This window comes from Acipenser ruthenus, chromosome 4 (genome assembly GCF_902713425.1).
Source record: "Acipenser ruthenus chromosome 4, fAciRut3.2 maternal haplotype, whole genome shotgun sequence".
NCBI lineage: Eukaryota > Metazoa > Chordata > Actinopteri > Acipenseriformes > Acipenseridae > Acipenser > Acipenser ruthenus.
Window position 1 is genome coordinate 6724419 of NC_081192.1, and position 19045 is coordinate 6743463.

A 19045-nucleotide genomic window follows, 5' to 3' on the forward strand; every position below is an offset into this window, starting at 1 on the left:
ATGTAGAAACAAGTTTAGTGCATGGACTTCAGAGGAGATTCCAATAGCTTGTGCCAATAACCACACAAAGACCAAATTAAACCTTGGAAACCAGTCTCGAGGTCCTGTCACTACTTTAAATATGGTATTGGACTGTTTTACATCATCACTTTTCTAAAACAATTTATGAGGCTAAACAGATATCATTAGGAGAAAGAACAGACCCAGACTGCATTAAGTTAAAGAAAATGTACAGTAATTGCAGTCTTCAGTTTTAAAAGTAAAAAAGTAAAAACTTTAAAGAAGTACATTAGGCTTCCAGACTAAGCTCAAATAAAAGTCTATTACTAACGGTAATGAAAACCTAATGTTGTTTTGGCAAAACAAGATGGGTGTGTTTCTACATTCCTCATTCTTCACCGGACTTAATATTTAACAGTTAATCAATCTTTAGACCATGCTTTTGCAATAAAAAATTAAATATTAATCAGAATCACCTTATTAAAACAATGGCACTGACTTCTCATGTAGCGATGAACACAGAATTTCAGTATTAAACCAAGAAACAAGCACTTTAAAAACGTGGCACTGCCCCTTGACAGAAAACAACTTTGAATACAGCATACAACATTAAAACTGTAAAGATTCATAAACATACTTATATTTCCTCCAACAAAACCATGGTACAACATATTGGCCGAGGTCTGCTATTGTTCCAGGTCTGCTGTGACACAAAACATACCCAATTCATGGCAAGGAAGGCAGAGCCTCCTCAACTTTTCAAAGGAAAAAAAAGTTTATATATATATATATATTGTATATAGCATTATAATATAATAATGTTCAATAAAATAAAATACAATTATTGGCTAAAATTTAAGAAAACAAATATTTTAACAACCCTAGATTCTACATTCATAAATTAACAGCAATTCTGTCTGCTGAGAGACACGTGCTTACAGTACTAGCAGTGGCAGATGGTGTTCTGGTCCTGGAGGAGCCATTATTTATTTATTTTTTACAAAGGGAGGCAAGCCTCCCTTCTCCTATTAAACACAGTGTCAGCAGTGGCAGATCGTGTGATCTGAGCACAGGTTTTAATTGGAGGAGACCAGAGTTTTTTTTGTTTTTTTTTTACCTGAGGAGGCTTTGCTTCCAATGACGAACTCCTGTTTATCTGAAACACTGTACTCCCACTAGGAGAGCGGGTGATCTGAGCACAGGTTTTAATTGGAGGAGCGACCCACATAGGAGTGTTGATTGAAATTGCTTTGTTTCGTTTTGCATCGCGTCAATGAAACACAATATATGTTGTTATTGTTTTATTTTGGTGCTTGTCTTGTGAAGGCTCCGAATGTGAAGTGCAGGATAACGCAGCTGATTGGCTGATTAAGACTCAATTTGCCACTCTAGATTATACTGAACAGCTCAAGATAAAATCCGAAGGGAAGTGTGGAAGGGCGATTGCCCTGCACAGGTGGGAATTACTGTTGGTATAATTTGTATGTGGAAATGGGTTAATTGTGTGTCTTTTTGGAGTTGATTTGTGTGATTAAATTATTGTTTACAGATGGGCGCTCGATTGAGACTTGCTGCCTGCTAGGCTTTGTTGACAGGAACGGCAGCATGTGATTGACTGTGCTGGTCCTCAATCAGCAGGTGGGCAGATCTTGACCGAGTGTCCATCAGTTTAAAAACATCCGGTGGAGATCGCTCTGGGGGACTGCAATGCCATGCTACAGAGGGGAGCTGCTTATACTCAGGAGGAGAGCGTCCGCTCTGCAGGAATGACAGCTACGCAACCCTGAAACTGCAAGCAGTGCTTGTGAAGGTGATGCCCAGCCAAGGCCTTATGAAGCAGCAGGAGTCGTCATATAAATACTGGCTCAAAAGTAGGTTCGTTTAGGGGATAGTGATCCCAATTAATGTACAGCGAGGGTTACTTAGTGTAGCCGGTTCCTGGAGCGGAACGCCTCGTTTATAAGGCTAGCACTCACCCTGTGTGGCACCTTTTCTTTGTAGTCTTTATACTGTGTTTTATTTTGCCTTTTGTACAGCTTGCTGTATGTGTCCTCATCACTGGTAACATCACATGACCCCATTTGTTTACTTTCTTTTGCATTAATAAATCCTGCACGCCTCTGCTGGCATTTCAACTCCACCTCCAATGTCTCTCTGTATTGCCTAAACAGTGGTTACCCACACACATGACATGAGCACCCTGTCACAGTAAGCCATAACCAAAATTCAATTTGCTACTGTAATAAGAACAGGTCATTTCATTTGGCAGTAGAGCATTACGTATGAGAATACATATTTGAAGGGAACATGTACAACTTTAATTGTCACGCATGCTGTACAGGACAGGCAGTTAGCTAAAAAAAAAATGACATTGCTGGTTGTTGTTGGTAAGATGAGACGCAACGTACTGTGCCCCTGTTTTTTTTTTCACTGTAAGCAAAGTGACCTCACGAATACAGTTACAGCCTTTCAGAATGTCAAAAAGGAATTTTAGAACTGGAAAATCCTCAGCTAAAAGGCTTAGAAATAAAAAACAAACTCTAAAGTTGTACCCTGTAGTTTTGTTTTTTACCGTAATGACTGACTAGAAAAACAACAAAATAACTGATTTTGCTTGGAGTGGAAAAAGAAAAAATAAGTATGTTTTTTTTTTAACTTATACAACCCGTTTTTAAAGTTAACAATACTATTTTTCAATACAATTCAATACCAAATGACTCTTACTCCAATGCAGACGGACTCAAACCGAATGGAAAAAATAGAAGCCTGTAGATTTACGTGTTACGTGTTCACTGTGCCTGAGGTGTACATAAGGTAAATTAAATCAACCTAATTACATTTTTTAAAACAGTAAAAACTGAAATCAGGATATTGTTGCTGTAGAAAGAGTGCAAAGAAGAGCGACCAGAATTATCCCGGGTTTAAAAGGCATGTCGTATGCAGACAGACTTAAAGAATTGAATCTATTCAGTCTTGAACAAAGAAGACTACGCGGTGATCGGATTCAAGCATTCAAAATTCTAAAAGGTATAGACAATGTCGACCCAGGGGACTTTTTCGTCCTGAAAAAATAAACAAGGACCAGGAGTCACAAATGGAGATTAGATAAAGGGGCATTCAGAACAGAAAATAGTAGGCACTTTTTTACACAGAGAATTGTGAGGGTCTGGAACCAGCTCCCCAGTAATGTTGTTGAAGCTGATACCCTGGGATCCTTCAAGAAGCTGCTTGATGGGATTCTGGGATCGATAAGCTACTAACAACCAAACGAGCAAGATGGGCCGAATGGCCTCCTCTCGTTTGTAAACTTTCTTATGTTTTATGTTCCTATTGTTAAAGCTGAAAATCATGTTAGAAATCATGTTAAAAATCGCCATTTCTGTAATGCTAATAATACTGAATACTGAAAAAATCCTACTCTGTTTAAATGTTCAATGTTATTGCAAATGTAATCACTTTAAAAGAGATTACTGATGGCCTTAGAATGATATGATAAAGGGAAAAAATAAATACATTGCACCCCCCATCCCCACCCCACGTACTTGTGCCTCCCCTGACTCAGAGGTCACCAGCCGCTACTGATTTAAACCCACAAGCAGGAATGGTGTAGTAGACCATGTACTCAACAAGCATTAGTTGTCTCAAAAGCATCTTGTTTCTGATGAATAGGGAAGTCAGTATTAAAAAAAAATGGGCTCTAATGATAAGGCATGATTTATTTAATTTCTTAACACCCAATTGATATAATGTTAGTTTTTTTGGATGATACCCACAGTACAAAAGAATCCCATAATACAGCTGTATGAAGTATGTGAAGCCTACATCTCAAAGCGGTTGGTCTCTTTCGTTCAAAACCAGCTGTAACAGGGCGAGCAGCCCTGTACATTGTTTATTTATTTTTAGATCGGGGTCTCCCCCTCCGCCCCTGTGCAGAGTATTGTTTTTGTTTATTATGATTTATTGTATTATTGTATTTGTCGGCGAGCGCCGTATGTTTTATTGTATTGTATTTATGACGGCGTAGCGCCGTGTTATTGTTTTGTTTATTTTTTAAAACGTGTCCTGGCAGAGGCGAGATCAGTGCTCGTCCTCTGCCAGGAGTAATTAATTAAAACTCGTGCAGAAGGTGGCCATCTCCCGAATGAATTAAGTGGTTTAATTTGTTGCTAATCGGGAGATGGTCACCTGTTATAAAAAGCCTGCAGCTCTTTAGATCGGGGTGGGTGTTTTAGGTGGGTGATAGAGACGGAGAGCGAGAGAAGGTTTATTTAAAAACGAAACTAAAGCATAGCCTACAGGAACAGTGACAGCAACTGCCCAGCCTGACCTGTATGGTTTATGGTTTATTTATTTTGGATTTTGTGTTCGTGATTTGTTTTTGTTTAACCTTTTATTTTGCTCTGTGAGCGAGTGCTTTCTGTTTGAAATATTTATTTATTTATTTTTGGTTGCTTTAAATAAAACGGCGCCCGCGCCACTGCACAATACCTTTTTGTTTTTGTTGTCCCTTCTTCTGCCGTGACGTCAGACCACTCAGCCATTCCTGCCACACGTGGTGTCCTGCGTGGGATTGCAGCGCCTCCAGGACGCAGGCAGAAGAGGGTACTGCAGGTTTTTTCGTTTTTTTTTTTTCTCGTTTTTGTGTGTGGAGAAAAGGAGAGTGAAGAGGAGGATGGGAGGAAGGAAGATGGGAGGAAGAAGGAGGATGAGGAGACAGCAGCCGCTGCAGCAACAACAGCAGGCACAGGAGGAGATGAGCTGGGAAGCCCTCCTCCATAGCATAAGCCAGCTGAGTTGTTGCTGCATCTGTGGGGAGCGGGGGCATTTCCCAGTTAATTGCCCCCTCCCTGAAGACTGGGATTACAGCTGCTGGAGGGGAGACAAGAGGGAGGAGTTGGTGCGTCCTGCGCCTGAGTGGGAGGAGCCCGAACGTCCTGCGCCTGAGTGGGAGGAGCCCGAACGTCCTGCGCCTAAAAGGGAGGAGCCCGAACGTCCTGCGCCTAAAAGGGAGGAGCCCGAACGTCCTGCGCCTAAAAGGGAGGAGTCGGTGCGTCCACGGCCCGAGAGGGGGGAGTCGGTGCGTCCACGGCCCGAGAGGGGGGAGTCGGTGCGTCCACGGCCCAAGAAGGGGAAGGCCGAAGGTCCACAGCCCAGGTACCTGCCAGCAGAGGGGGAATACCTGCTGGTGCCGCCTCCATCTCCATGGGAGGACTGTGTGTCGCTCCCACCACCACCACCAGCAGAGGGAGCATGCCTGCTGGTTCCGCTTCCACCACCGCCAGCAGAGGGAGCATTCCCGCTGGTTCCACCTCCACCGCCCTGGGAGGACTGTGAGTCGCTCCCACCTCCGCCAGCAGAGGGAGCGTTCCTGCTGGTTCCACCTCCACCGCCCTGGGAGGACTGTGAGTCGCTCCCACCTCCGCCAGCAGAGGGAGCGTTCCTGCTGGTGCCGCCTCCATCTCCGTGGGAGGACGACATGTTGCTCCCACCACCACCACCAGCAGAGGGAGCATGCCTGCTGGTTCCGCTTCCACCACAACCAGCAGAGGGAACATGCCTGCTGGTTTCCCTGTTGCAGCCAGAAGGGGAGGCGCCCCTGCCGCCTTCGCTGCCAGAAGGGGAGGAGCCGCCTTCGCTGCCAGAAGGGGACGAGCCGCCTTCGCTGCCAGAAGGGGAGGAGCCGCCTTCGCTGCCAGAAGGGGAGGTGCCGCCTTCGCAGCCTGACGGGGAGGAAGCCCTGCCGCCTTCGCAGCCTGACGGGGAGGAAGCCCTGCCGCCTTCGCAGCCTGAAGGGGAGGAAGCCCTGCTGCCTGAAGGGGAGGAAGCCCTGCCGCCTGAAGGGGAGGAAGCCCTGCCGCCTGAAGGGGAGGAAGCCCTGCCGCCTTGGCCGCCTGAAGGGGAGGAAGCCCTGCCGCCTTGGCCGCCTGAAGGGGAGGAGCCCCTACCACCTCGGCCAGAAGGGGAGAAGCCCCTGCCGCCTTGGCCGCTAGAAGAGGAGGAGCCCCTGCCTCCCTGGCCGCCAGAAGGGGAGAAGCCCCTGCCGCCTTGGCCGCCAGAAGAGGAGGAGCCCCTGCCGCCTTTACTGTCAAGAGGAGAGGAGCAGGAGCTACCTCTACCTCCACCACCACCATTGGGAGAAGTGGAGCTCCTGCTGCCGCCTTCATGGCCAGGGGCTCCCCTCCCGCCGTCAGCATCACCTTGGGTCGCCTGTGTCGCCTGTGTCTCCCTTGCGTCTCCTAGGGTTGCTGCCGGTCCTGCGTCGCCTCCCGAGGGTCCGCTGCCGTCGCCTCCCGAGGGTCCGCTGCCGTCGCCTCCCGAGGGTCCGCTGCCGTCGCCTCCCGAGGGTCCGCTGCCGTCGCCTCCCGAGGGTCCGCTGCCGTCGCCTCCCGAGGGTCCGCTGCCGTCGCCTGGGGTCGCCAGGGATCCTGCTTCACCTGGGGTCCCTACACTGTGGTCGGAGCCCCACGGAGGGGAGCTGCCGGCCATCAAGAAAGGGGGGGAGGTCAGGAGACCAGCTCCCCCAGCCGCACTTTCGCGGCAGGAGTTTGGGTGGTCAGAGCCCCACGGAGGGGAACTGCTGGCCATGAAGAGGAGGGGGAAGGTCAGGAGACCAGTTCCCCCAGCCGCACTTTCGCGGCAGGAGAGAGTGTGGAGGGAGCCCCGGAAGAGGGAGCTGCCAGCCACGAAAAATTGGGGGGTGCCGGAGATTCCACCATGGCCACCCCCCGGAAACAACTTGCTTCCCCCTCTCCGAGGACATTGAGACTGAGGGGGGAGGTGGCCGTTGGGGCCATGTGTGCTTCGCACAAGGAGGGGGATATGTAACAGGGCGAGCAGCCCTGTACATTGTTTATTTATTTTTAGATCGGGGTCTCCCCCTCCGCCCCTGTGCAGAGTATTGTTTTTGTTTATTATGATTTATTGTATTATTGTATTTGTCGGCGAGCGCCGTATGTTTTATTGTATTGTATTTATGACGGCGTAGCGCCGTGTTATTGTTTTGTTTATTTTTTAAAACGTGTCCTGGCAGAGGCGAGATCAGTGCTCGTCCTCTGCCAGGAGTAATTAATTAAAACTCGTGCAGAAGGTGGCCATCTCCCGAATGAATTAAGTGGTTTAATTTGTTGCTAATCGGGAGATGGTCACCTGTTATAAAAAGCCTGCAGCTCTTTAGATCGGGGTGGGTGTTTTAGGTGGGTGATAGAGACGGAGAGCGAGAGAAGGTTTATTTAAAAACGAAACTAAAGCATAGCCTACAGGAACAGTGACAGCGACTGCCCAGCCTGACCTGTATGGTTTATGGTTTATTTATTTTGGATTTTGTGTTCGTGATTTGTTTTTGTTTAACCTTTTATTTTGCTCTGTGAGCGAGTGCTTTCTGTTTGAAATATTTATTTATTTATTTTTGGTTGCTTTAAATAAAACGGCGCCCGCGCCACTGCACAATACCTTTTTGTTTTTGTTGTCCCTTCTTCTGCCGTGACGTCAGACCACTCAGCCATTCCTGCCACACCAGCATATAAGGTTGAATTTTACATTTTAAACTATTTTTTAAAAATGTTTTAAACTTTTTTTTTCACACAGCAAAGATACAGATCTCCATTACTTAAAAAAAAAGAAATCTGTAAATGCCTAGGTGACAACACAAATGTCATGTATGTACTGTATGCATACAAACATCAAACATATTAAAAAGCATCTACAAACAAGAGCCTTGGCATATTTCCATGCCTACATCATTACTCGAGCCATCTGTTTACATCTTTATCTCAAATTGAGTTTCTGTTATCGTGAAACACTTGACAATCCCCGTTCTAGTCATATTGTCTCATTTTTGTATCGTTCAAAAGGAAAAAGCCTCAGTTTTTTATATGTATGTCTGCAATTTCTATAAACATACTAAAACGAATTCGGCCCCATTAAAGTCAAAGCACTTAAAGTTACAATTCCCACCAGGAAGAAAAGCCATGCAGCTCTAATAAAACTGCTTGTTTTTGTTTATGATTATGAATAGAATGAAACTGGCTCTCTCAGTGTGTATTTTACAAACATCAACACAGACGCTAAGCCAAGGGTGCTAACCACATCTAATACATCAAAACCTTTTCCAAATATAGCTCATTTTTAACAGCCAGTGCTATACCTTACTATCTCTCTATTGTTGAACCCATCCCAGAAGTGTTTTTGAATGGCATGTTGTAGTTGTCAGTGATCCAGGACATCCAGTTTATTTATTTTGTTTCAATGCTTCTCATTCACACAGTATTTATGCTTCTGGCTTCCTAAACAATCATTAGTGAAATATCCTTCGGTCCTTGAAATTTCAAAGACACCCCCAGCATTTACAAACTTTTTACATTTCATCTTTCTTTCACTATAAGTTATTGTCAATCTAAATTATACTTTAAATGTTATATTGCACCCCAAGAGCCAGACTGACACTGACACATTAATATTGACAATTTGGCTACATCTATCATAATATCATGGCATAATAGTAATACCTGCACAAGAGCACGCACTGTCTGGAGATGTGGCCGTGTCTGTGTTGAGTGTTATTGTTATTGTGTTATTATTTCGGGTCTGAACCCCGTGGTTTATTACTGGTGATACACATTGCTGTGTAAAGCCAGTATTATTATTTAACGGTGCCAAACCGTGTTAAGGAAAATTAAAGAACTGTTTGGACCGTGAACTTTGGTGTCTGTTGTTGTTTGGAGCACTGCATCACCTACACACCTGCGCACTACTAATCACTTTGCCACACGTGGTGTCAGAACAGGAAGATGGACATCGCAACGCTGACCGTGCTGTTGCAAACAATGGAGCAGGGACGGGAGACGGAGGAGAGACAGGGAGCAGAGATACACAGCACGGACAGAAAGGGTCAGGCTAGGAAACGCAACCCCAGTACCAGCAAGGCCCGTGATGGCGCCCCCTAAAGCTCGGGCGCAGAAGATGACGGCGGAGGATGACCCGGAGGCGTACTTGGTTGCCTTCAAGATGTAGGCCACCACTGCATTATGGTCGAAGGAGTACTGGACCAGTCAGCTGGGCCCCTGTCTGAGCGGGGAGGCCCAGGCCATGTACCAGGCCATGACCACAAGGAGGCTAGCCAGTACGACCTGGTCAAACAGGCCATCCTCCAACGCCTCAACATTACGGGGGAAACACACCAGGTGCGGTTCTGGGAGTACCAGAGGCCACGGGAGACCCGCCTCAGTTCTGCCATATGGTCAGCGCCGAGACCCAAGGATACAGCGCCACAACCTGGGCACCCTGGGGGCCGCCGTCAAACTGGCGGAAGATTATGAGGACTCCCCGGTCTCCGCACGGATTGGACTGTTGACTCCTCCTGTCCCACCAAACAGCCGAGGACCAGCGCCACCTCCACCACCACCTCTCCTGCACCTGGGAACCAGACCTCCCAGACCACCGACCCCAATGGGCCGGCCCACCTTCGTACCATGGAGGTAGAGGTTGGCCACCAGCTGGGGTAGATTTAATGCCCCTTACCTGCTGCCTTATCAGCAGCGGGGCAGACAAGTAACCCCAGTGCCTTCTGCCCATCCTGTTTTAGGTGCCATGAGCCCGGACACATTGCCCACTTGTGCCCCTCGGCAATGGAATGCAACGTGGCGACGTGTTATCCTGCATCTAAAACAGGTAAGACAAGGGGAAATGATCGGGAAGGGCCTTGTATCATTGATGTGGTTGTCGGTAATGTGAGCACCCATGCATTAGTGGACTCAGGGTGTGTGCAGACCTTAATTCAATCAGCTCTCTTGGGCGGTGTGTCGTGGCAGCCACAAGGCAAGGTGGCTATCTCCTGTATCCATGGAGACACGACGACATACCCCATTGTAAATGCATACGTATCGGTAGGACCAATACAGCAGCACCTCATAGTGGGTGGTCGAAAGGCTGCCGCACTCCGTAATTCTGGGCCGGGACTGGCCAAACTAACGGGATATTTACCATGTCAATTTATTGAAGCCCTGGCAGGCAAGGGAGACCTTATTTATAGCCCCAGGCGAGGTAGAGGATGATTTTGGACCGTGTATAGAAGCCACTACCATTCAGAACATTCCGATGGGGGAACAGTTACCAGGGCCCAGTAAATCCTAGCACAGGCACTGGCTCTGCCTTAATGTTGTTTAGCTTCTCTGCAAGATTCAAAGCGGGTTTAGCAGCTGTAGGCTGTTCATGTGTGTGCACAGATCAGAGCGCCACCAATAATTCACCTGAAGCAGAAACCTAATCAGTTTGTCAGGTTTTCACTAGGCCAACGCCTGCAACAGACTGTTCAAACAGCAGACCCCCAGAGCTGAAGCACTTTGTCAGCATTGCTCTTATCATTCCACATTCAAAATTAGAGAGGTTGCACTTTCTATACATCTAATTAAAATAAATAATAATGCTGCAATGTGATAGTAGTGCAGCACTGGCATAATGCAATACAAACCGGGATCAGCAACCATCTTCCAGTTGTTTTCACAAAATGAAATGGTCTCCCCCTTTTTTCTGGGGGGGGGGGGGGGGTGCAGCGCCTAAATGATTGTGTCAAGGCTAACCCTCACTCAATATAACTCAAAATTAGAGCTATAAGTAACACGAAAACATCCTTTTATTGAAAATGACTTTTTTAGTGTTACTCATAATTTGATGGTTCTCTATGTAAAAATGTAATTGACGGACAATATATGCCTCCATTTTATGTTACACTCAATACATTGTGGAACAGAAGGTCCTTACCATGTTTTATTAAAATTGGACAAGCAGTTCATAAGATCTCTGTAAACTAGAGTCACACATGCACATAAGCCCACCCCTATGTATCTAGGAATCTTGGGATAAGACAGTGTTGGATATTTAGACAGTCCAGTCAATATGTGAGACCACCCTTTAACTCTACATCAATCCTGCTAGTATCCCAAGTGGGATCTATAGAACCCCCCCCCCCATCAACACTTAAAGAATAAGTAGCAGGGTTCTAAAAAATATAGCGTTACATGTCCCCACGTGTTGCTACAACTGTTTAAATAATGTATCTATAATTTTTCTTTACATTGTTAACATCCTGACACCTTTCTACACCTATAACTTTAAAGTCTGTTTCAAAGCTCTTTTCAAAATGGCCACTCTAGTGCACTGGGGTTTGAGATCTGACCTGTAAATCACTGCTGGAAAAGCGATGAAAAAAACGAAACATAACAACTCTGACTTTTCTGTTTTGTACCACAAAATGATCATGGATTGTTATTGCTGTGTTACCTGTTTGACAATGTGGGCAATAATCCTGACGCTATCAGTGCCTAGAGTGGCCATTTTGAAAATAGCTTTGAAACAGACTTCAAAGTTATAAGTGTAAAACATTGTCAGGATGTTAACAATGAAAAGAAAAATGACAGGTACGTTATTTAAACAGTTAACGCTATATTTATCAGAACCCTGCTACGTACTCTTTAAGAACACAGTGAAGGTTTGTTGAAAGTTCACCAGGGGCCACAAAACCGTACCCTTTTTTTTTAAGGGCATGTATTAACATTTTACATTCCCCAGGTGTCTTCCATTCATCCAAAGTTGTGTATGTCTCAAATTTAACATGTCCATATCAATTATTGTCTAATTTCTCAGTTCAGTTTAGGTCACCATTATGTTTAAAAGTTTCCAAAAACAGATTTCTAATGCTAAAATAAAAAGGCCCTAGCTGGAAACCTTGGATGAAGTCCTATTTTGCTCAAATGTGTGAATATGAAAGCATACCATTCTAAGGGCACGGCTAAGGCTGTACTATATCATCAAAGAACAGGGAACCCACAATAGTACGAATATGACGAATTACTAATTACTAACAGCTGGAAACAAGGAATAAAACTGCTTTGGGGGCATATCGTACAATCCAATACAGGCACATCGCTAGGTGGTAATTAGAAACATCATTTTTATTTTCTTAAAGTTACACTGTCCCTTTTTTTGGTGCTAATATACCGTGTGTGTAAAACAATTAACATAGGCGCTTAGACTTTGCAATGAAGTTGCAATATTTTTGTAACTGCAGGCCCAGTCACATTTTGAGGAAAATAGTGGTTTTAAACAGCGCCAACAGCCTCATATTGAGTTATTGTACTTCCAATACACTACAAAACAATCACGTAAGCTCATTACAGTGAAACTGCCAGCCAGAAGGGGTACAGTTAAAAAAACTTGGAAAACCACTGACTTAGTGTATTCAGTATTAGCAAATGCAGTGCCATTAATAAGCAAACAAATGAGCACTCCCTTTGTGGACGCAAATTAGAAAATCAAAGTGCATACTGTATGTCTTTCTGGTCTGTAACAAAATGTAAAACACGAGGGAGAGTCCTGCTTACTGGTTTAAAGGATGGCAGCTTTAGAGTCACCGCTGTTTGAAAATCCCTTTTGTTTAAGCATTATTATGAGTCTATGGCAAAGCGTTTCGCTGCATACAACTTGACAGATACAGGTTCAAGCACGCATGTTTTTCAAAACAGTTATCTTAAACTGATGATATTTATTTGCTAATCGTTGCTTTTATGATAAACAACCACTTGCTTAGAAAATGTTGCTTCTGTAATGTTCTGAACTCGTAAACCTGTTCCTGCCATTCTTTTTCTATTAAACTTGATATCATTCTTTCAATTTGTTAAACGTTCCAAGTCTTCCCACATTTATACAGTTTAATTTTTCAGCTTCTTGATTGGTATTTCCTTGGAAATGACCTATGGGCTTTTTTTTCAGCACTTATCTCGGTAAAGCATTGTGAATCTGATTACACTTTAAGCAACTCCTTATGTGAATTAAGGTTAAGATTAGCGTTTGGGATAGAATTTCATAAGAAACTGCACAACCTGCCTTATTCAATCAATCAATCTTTTATTAGCCCCTGCAGGGGATATATATCCATGGCAATGGGGGTACAGTGGGGGCACCTGCACGTACTTAAGACACACTTATATTCTGAAGAATCACTGATTCAATTGTGAGGAGAATTGGTATGGACATTCCTATGTTCTTGAGGGCACAGGTTTGCTGGTGACTTAGTTCTTACATGAGTTCTAGCTTCTGATTGGTTATGCTAATGAGGGCTTTACAATAGCTTTAGGGACCACTTGACCAAATTAAATGAAACCATGCATGGATATTTGATAAAGGTGTTTTTCAAGGTACTGACACTTAGTTGGCTAAGCTTTGAAGGCTAACTCACAGAACCTCTTGCCCCCTGTTCATGTGTAACAGGCATTATCTGGGTGTGAACCAGTGGCCTCATACTCCAAGGAGTACAGAGCGTGCAACCTATTCTCATCTGCGGGGGTCACAGTTCATAATTCCAGTGCCAGGTACAAACACATGGCATTTCTTATGAGAGGATATTCAAAATGCTGCAGATGTAGAATTTGGTGACTTACTTTTTAACCAAGTAAATCCACTGAGAACAAACCTCATGTATAATAAAGACCTGGATAAAAAGAAAAGCTCACTGAACTGCAAATGTTCTCTTAAATTACTAAATGAAGATCATTTTATTTTGTTTATTTACAGCAAGTGGCAGTTCATTATAAAACGGGTTGGAATATGGATTTTCTCATCAATACACTGCATGTTGAATTCAGTGATCATTCGTTTGTTGACGTGCATTTGAAACATATTTATACTGTAGTTCTTCTGTAAGCAATACTGTTTGTTTACTCTATTTACAGATCTCTGCAGGTACATTTTCTCAGGAGAGTTTTTTCTAAACTCAGGACCCCTTTTATAGGCTTACTTGGGGTGTTGGGGGAGGTAGCAGATCTACACTGACACAGGACTGAAATGAGCCAGATCCAGCCGCATCAAAAGGCAGGCTCATCGTTCACAGAACAGCAGGCACGTTTGTTTAGAAAGCATCTGTCGGAAGTTCAATTTGTGCCGGAAATTCCGTTTTTGGTTTTGTTTATTTTATTGTTTTTTTTTGGGGGGGGGGGGGGGGTGAAGCAAGGTTCTGATGAATGTCGTCATATTTATGACTCAGCGACACTTAATTCCAAAGATATCATTAAAAAAAATGGACAGAAAGGCATTTGATTCTGTTTTATACTGCAGCGTTATTCAAAGTCATTTATTTTTGCTGGTTTAGTTAAGAAGGCCTGGTTTAGTTACAGAATCGATTTCTGAGATATAAAAAGATGCATTCTAAGATAAAACAGAAATATTGCTGAACTGATAATATTGTAAGCGTCACTTGCTTTACTAAACAAATATAGCTGGCTATATATATATATATATATATATATATATTGGCAGGGAGGTGTCAAAAAAAGCTCTGGTAACATGGGAAATAATTGACAGATGACTTTCAAGTCACCTCTTATGAAAGTTTACTGTACATTTACCATTGACATTTCAAGTAAACTTTGGGAGAGAAACCAAGCCCAATTTTAAAATTCATGTATTAGTGTTTAGTTTGGTAATCAAATCCAAATATTTGCTTCAATACAGCCTACCCTGAGCGTGCCAAAAATAACTGTGTATAGAACCAGGGGTTGGATATTTTTCTAATGTAATATCTCTAAGCAATAACACATAATTTGTTGTCAAACATAATCAAAACATTTAACAAATTATGTACAACGTGTCCTATAAAATCATAAATAAATCATTTAGAATACAGTATTGAGATATATTAAACCTAAGTTCAGAATGACCATGACCTAAAATTATTGTCTGGGTAGATGCAGCTATATATTCAGTACTGGGTATTAGATGCAACTATATATTCAATACTGGGTATTAGATGCAGCTATATATTCAGTACTGGGTATTAGATGCAGCTATATTGTATATTCAGTACTGGGTATTAGATGCAACTATATATTCAGTACTGGGTACTAGATGCAACTATATATTCAGTACTAGGTATTAGATGCAGCTATACTGTATATTCAATACTGTGTATTAGATGCAGCTATATATTCAGTACTGGGTATTAGATGCAACTATATATTCAGTACTGGGTATTAGATGCAACTATATATTCAGTACTGGGTATTAGATGCAACTATATATTCAGTACTGGGTATTAGATGCAACTATATATTCAGTACTGGGTATTAGATGCAACTATATATTCAGTTCTGGGTATCAGATGCAGCTATACTGTATATTCAGTTCTGGGTATCAGATGCAGCTATACTGTATATTCAGTACTGGGTATTAGATGCAACTATATATTCAGTACTGGGTATTAGATGCAACTATATATTCAGTACTGGGTATCAGATGCAGCTATACTGTATATTCAGTACTGGGTATTAGATGCAACTATATATTCAGTACTGGGTATTAGATGCAGCTATACTATATATTCAGTACTGGGTATTAGATGCAACTATATATTCAGTACTGGGTATTAGATGCAACTATATATTCAGTTCTGGGTATTAGATGCAACTATATATTCAGTTCTGGGTATAAGATGCAGCTATACTGTATATTCAGTTCTGGGTATCAGATGCAGCTATACTGTATATTCAGTACTGGGTATTAGATGCAACTATATATTCAGTACTGGGTATTAGATGCAGCTATACTATATATTCAGTACTGGGTATTAGATGCAGCTATACTATATATTCAGTACTGGGTATTAGATGCAGCTATATATTCAGTACTGGGTATTAGATGCAACTATATATTCAATACTGGGTATTAGATGCAGCTATACTGTATATTCAGTACTGGGTATTAGATGCAACTATATATTCAGTACTGGGTATTAGATGCAACTATATATTCAATACTGGGTATTAGATGCAACTATATATTCAATACTGGGTATTAGATGCAGCTATACTGTATATTCAGTACTGGGTATTGGACGCAACTATATATTCAGTACTGGGTATTAGATGCAACTATATATTCAGTACTGGGTATTAGATGCAGCTATACTGTATATTCAATACTGTGTATTGGACGCAACTATATATTCAGTACTGGGTATTAGATGCAACTATATATTCAGTACTGTACTGTAGTTGGAATCCAGCAAGATCTGGTGGATCCTTGCTTAAGCTGTTTGCTTTCACCCACAATGTAAACTTGACAAAGCCCAAAACAGCATGTTCTTTAAAATGATAACTGTCAAAAATCCGCCTACCCCGACAGGCAGCTGCAGCAAGAAGTAACTTGTTTTGAAAGCAACTTCTTTGGCGCACTAAACAATACGTTTCTTACATTTGTTGCATTACATTGCGCCACCTACTGTAGCTGAATTAAAGAAAACAAGACAATCAGCATCTATTTTGTGTATCAGTATCATTTGTTTAAATATTTGTGTAAAACACTGTTGCTTGGAGATCAGATACAGTTTCCTCTAAGTGCCTCGTGTTTTGATGAAGTGTTGAAGGCATTATTTACTTCCCGCGTCTTTTTTTCTTCTTTTTTGTTTTGCCATACTAAAGAAAAAGAAAATGTAATTGGATGGTTTTCTTTTAAATGTTGTTTTGTCTTAAATAGTTATAACTGCTACACGGTACATTATTATGTTGTATTATGGTTGCTAAAATATTCGGACTTTTTTGACATTATGGGTGAGTTTAAGAATACAATATTAAGTAGCAGATCTGTAAGAAACGTAGTTTTATGAACAATTCAATTCTGAAACAATGCAGCTGAGTACCCGGCGTTCTTCTCGTACAGACCCTGTCAACATTGGCTTCAGCTATAGCCGGCGTTTGCTAACCATACCGTACATACTCAAATTTAAATTGAAAGCACCAATACTTAACTAATATAACTAAAATAAAAGTTTAATTCGTAAAATGAAATTCAAAGTTCAGAAACCGGACAGGCAAGGGTATGTTAAATATAGAGTGGTGGAATGTATATGAAAAAATACATAAATCCTAACCTAGCCTCTACAAGCAAATACATACATTCCTTCAAATGGTAACAGATATATAGCTACCGAAATCCATGGCTGGAGTATCTTAAACTCAAACTTAGTGTAATAATCACATGTCTCCGACATCATTCCTTTACATTTTATTAGCGGATAGATTACCTCACATCCAGACATCGATTCGGCATCCAGCATCCAACTGGTTAAATACATAACACCCGCAGACTAAGTACTCCCTTTCTGAATGAATAAATATAACCCTCAAACCAAAAGGCAATAATTTTAAGTGCATATACACGAAAAGTAATATCCCGCCCTGCTTAAATGAGCATACTGTCCTAAATATTATAGAGAAAATGAATGCTGGTACCTATATAATAATAATAATAATAATAATAATAATAATAATAATAATAATAATAATAATAATAATAGCTTGATTTCAGACACAACAAAGCAACTACATGATGACTGCGAAAACTAACATTAAAACATGGACAATTAGAGAGGTGCGATTATACAAACTTTTGGACTAGATTAAATCATTTTTTCAGTCAGTAGGCTTTTAAAAGCGAGAGTGCTTTGTCAGCAGATCTCTGAACTCCTCGATATCTCAGGCACTTAATCAAACGCACTTACTGGCCCGCAGAATGACGTAATGGTATACAGTTCTTATTTACTGTAGTAAATAGTGGGTTTGATGACAGCAGAAAAGAGAGTATGAGGAAACCTGATATAACAAAATTGAAATTAGAATTTTAAAAAAGAAAGTTTTTTTTTTTTTTTTTTTTTTTTTTTTTTATGGTTGACAGTAAGAACTGACCTATATTTTGCTGAAGGGGATGGAGAACTGACAGCAACCTGTCTGCGTCATGTTACAGTATCTACTCTACCGCTGTGTGGACATTAAAAAGTGCTAAGGCATTGTGCTAAAGTTAATATTTATGAGCGCGTAAAAAGCAAAGTGACTGTTACTATGTGTGACAGTTTGAATAGAGTTAAGGAATCCGACCTCGTGTTTAACACACAAACAGAAGGATGCCAGCTCGTCTTGTTAGTGCGTTGTCTGTCATATCGATACCTTTCTGTTTGAGCTCAGTTCATTGCGTTTTCTATTAAACGGGACAGCTAACAAACACGCTCCTGTACGCGACAACTGCGGTGCAGTGCAAGAGTGGTAATGACTTCAATGGACTTCTCTGAGTAAACAGACACCAGGTTCAAAAGTACCTGACAGTTTGAACCGAGACTAACATGTTAGGACAGCAAGCACTTGTCTCTGCTAATATTATTAGACATAACTTCATCAACATTCAACAGTTTGAATTCCCAAGCTAACGAACACCCCCCGTAATTAATTGCTAACGATTCCTAACGAGGCGATATCACCAGTAAGTAATTCTGTAAAGTAAAAAGACAAAAGTGGATGTAATGCAGTAAGTGTACAAACTGTTAATTTCAAAACAAAACATTGAAATCTACAAGATGTTACACTACATAACTGTTCCTAAGGCAACACACCCCGATACATAAATGTTTATTGACTCTTACAGTAATAAAAATCATCTCATTTTAACAGAAAACAAATATCACAATAAAGGAAACTTGATAACTCCAGTGAGTGCATGCGTTATTTCAAGCCACTGAAGTGTTTTGAGAGAGTAAGTACAAATTTATGAACTTACCAAACAAGTGTAGAGAAGAAGCAGCACTCTATGAGAAGAAACCACGTTGGACTGCGAGAAGATTACAATACGTTCTATTTAGAGAAGCATTACATCACCCTCTGGTGACGTCACGTGGGATTCCTGAACTTCTAAATCATTGCGGTCCGCTGGGAGGCGGGGCCAGCGAGGCGGGGTTAGCGCGCACACGCACCGGGAACGGCTGCTCGTAAGGTGGGTGTGCCGCTCAGCGGGCCGGCTCAGCTGCTGCAACAACAGCTGTAGTCAGGGAGACAGTGGAGACACGGGATAGTGGTACAGTACTAGGGTTTAAGTTATTGAACTTGATGTGGTACACTCATGAAGATACATATTAAATGTTCAAATCTTAATGAATGAATTAAGTTATTTCGGTTCATTTTGATGTAACATTTAAATGTTTGCAGAATGTGGTTTTAGCTTTTTTAGGATTACTGAA

General features: G+C 42.1%; 1 protein-coding gene across 1 annotated transcript in view; it reads right to left on the reverse strand.

The window, feature by feature from the left end:
* LOC117400636 (cyclic AMP-responsive element-binding protein 5-like) overlaps positions 1 to 18675 on the reverse strand; it is a 141497-nt gene extending 122822 nt beyond the window's left edge. Inside the window, exon 1 of the mRNA XM_034000858.3 lies at positions 18589 to 18675. The gene's annotated coding sequence lies outside the window, so the exon portion shown is untranslated. The remainder of the gene's footprint in view (positions 1 to 18588) is intronic.
* Between the last annotated feature and the right edge of the window lie 370 nt (positions 18676 to 19045).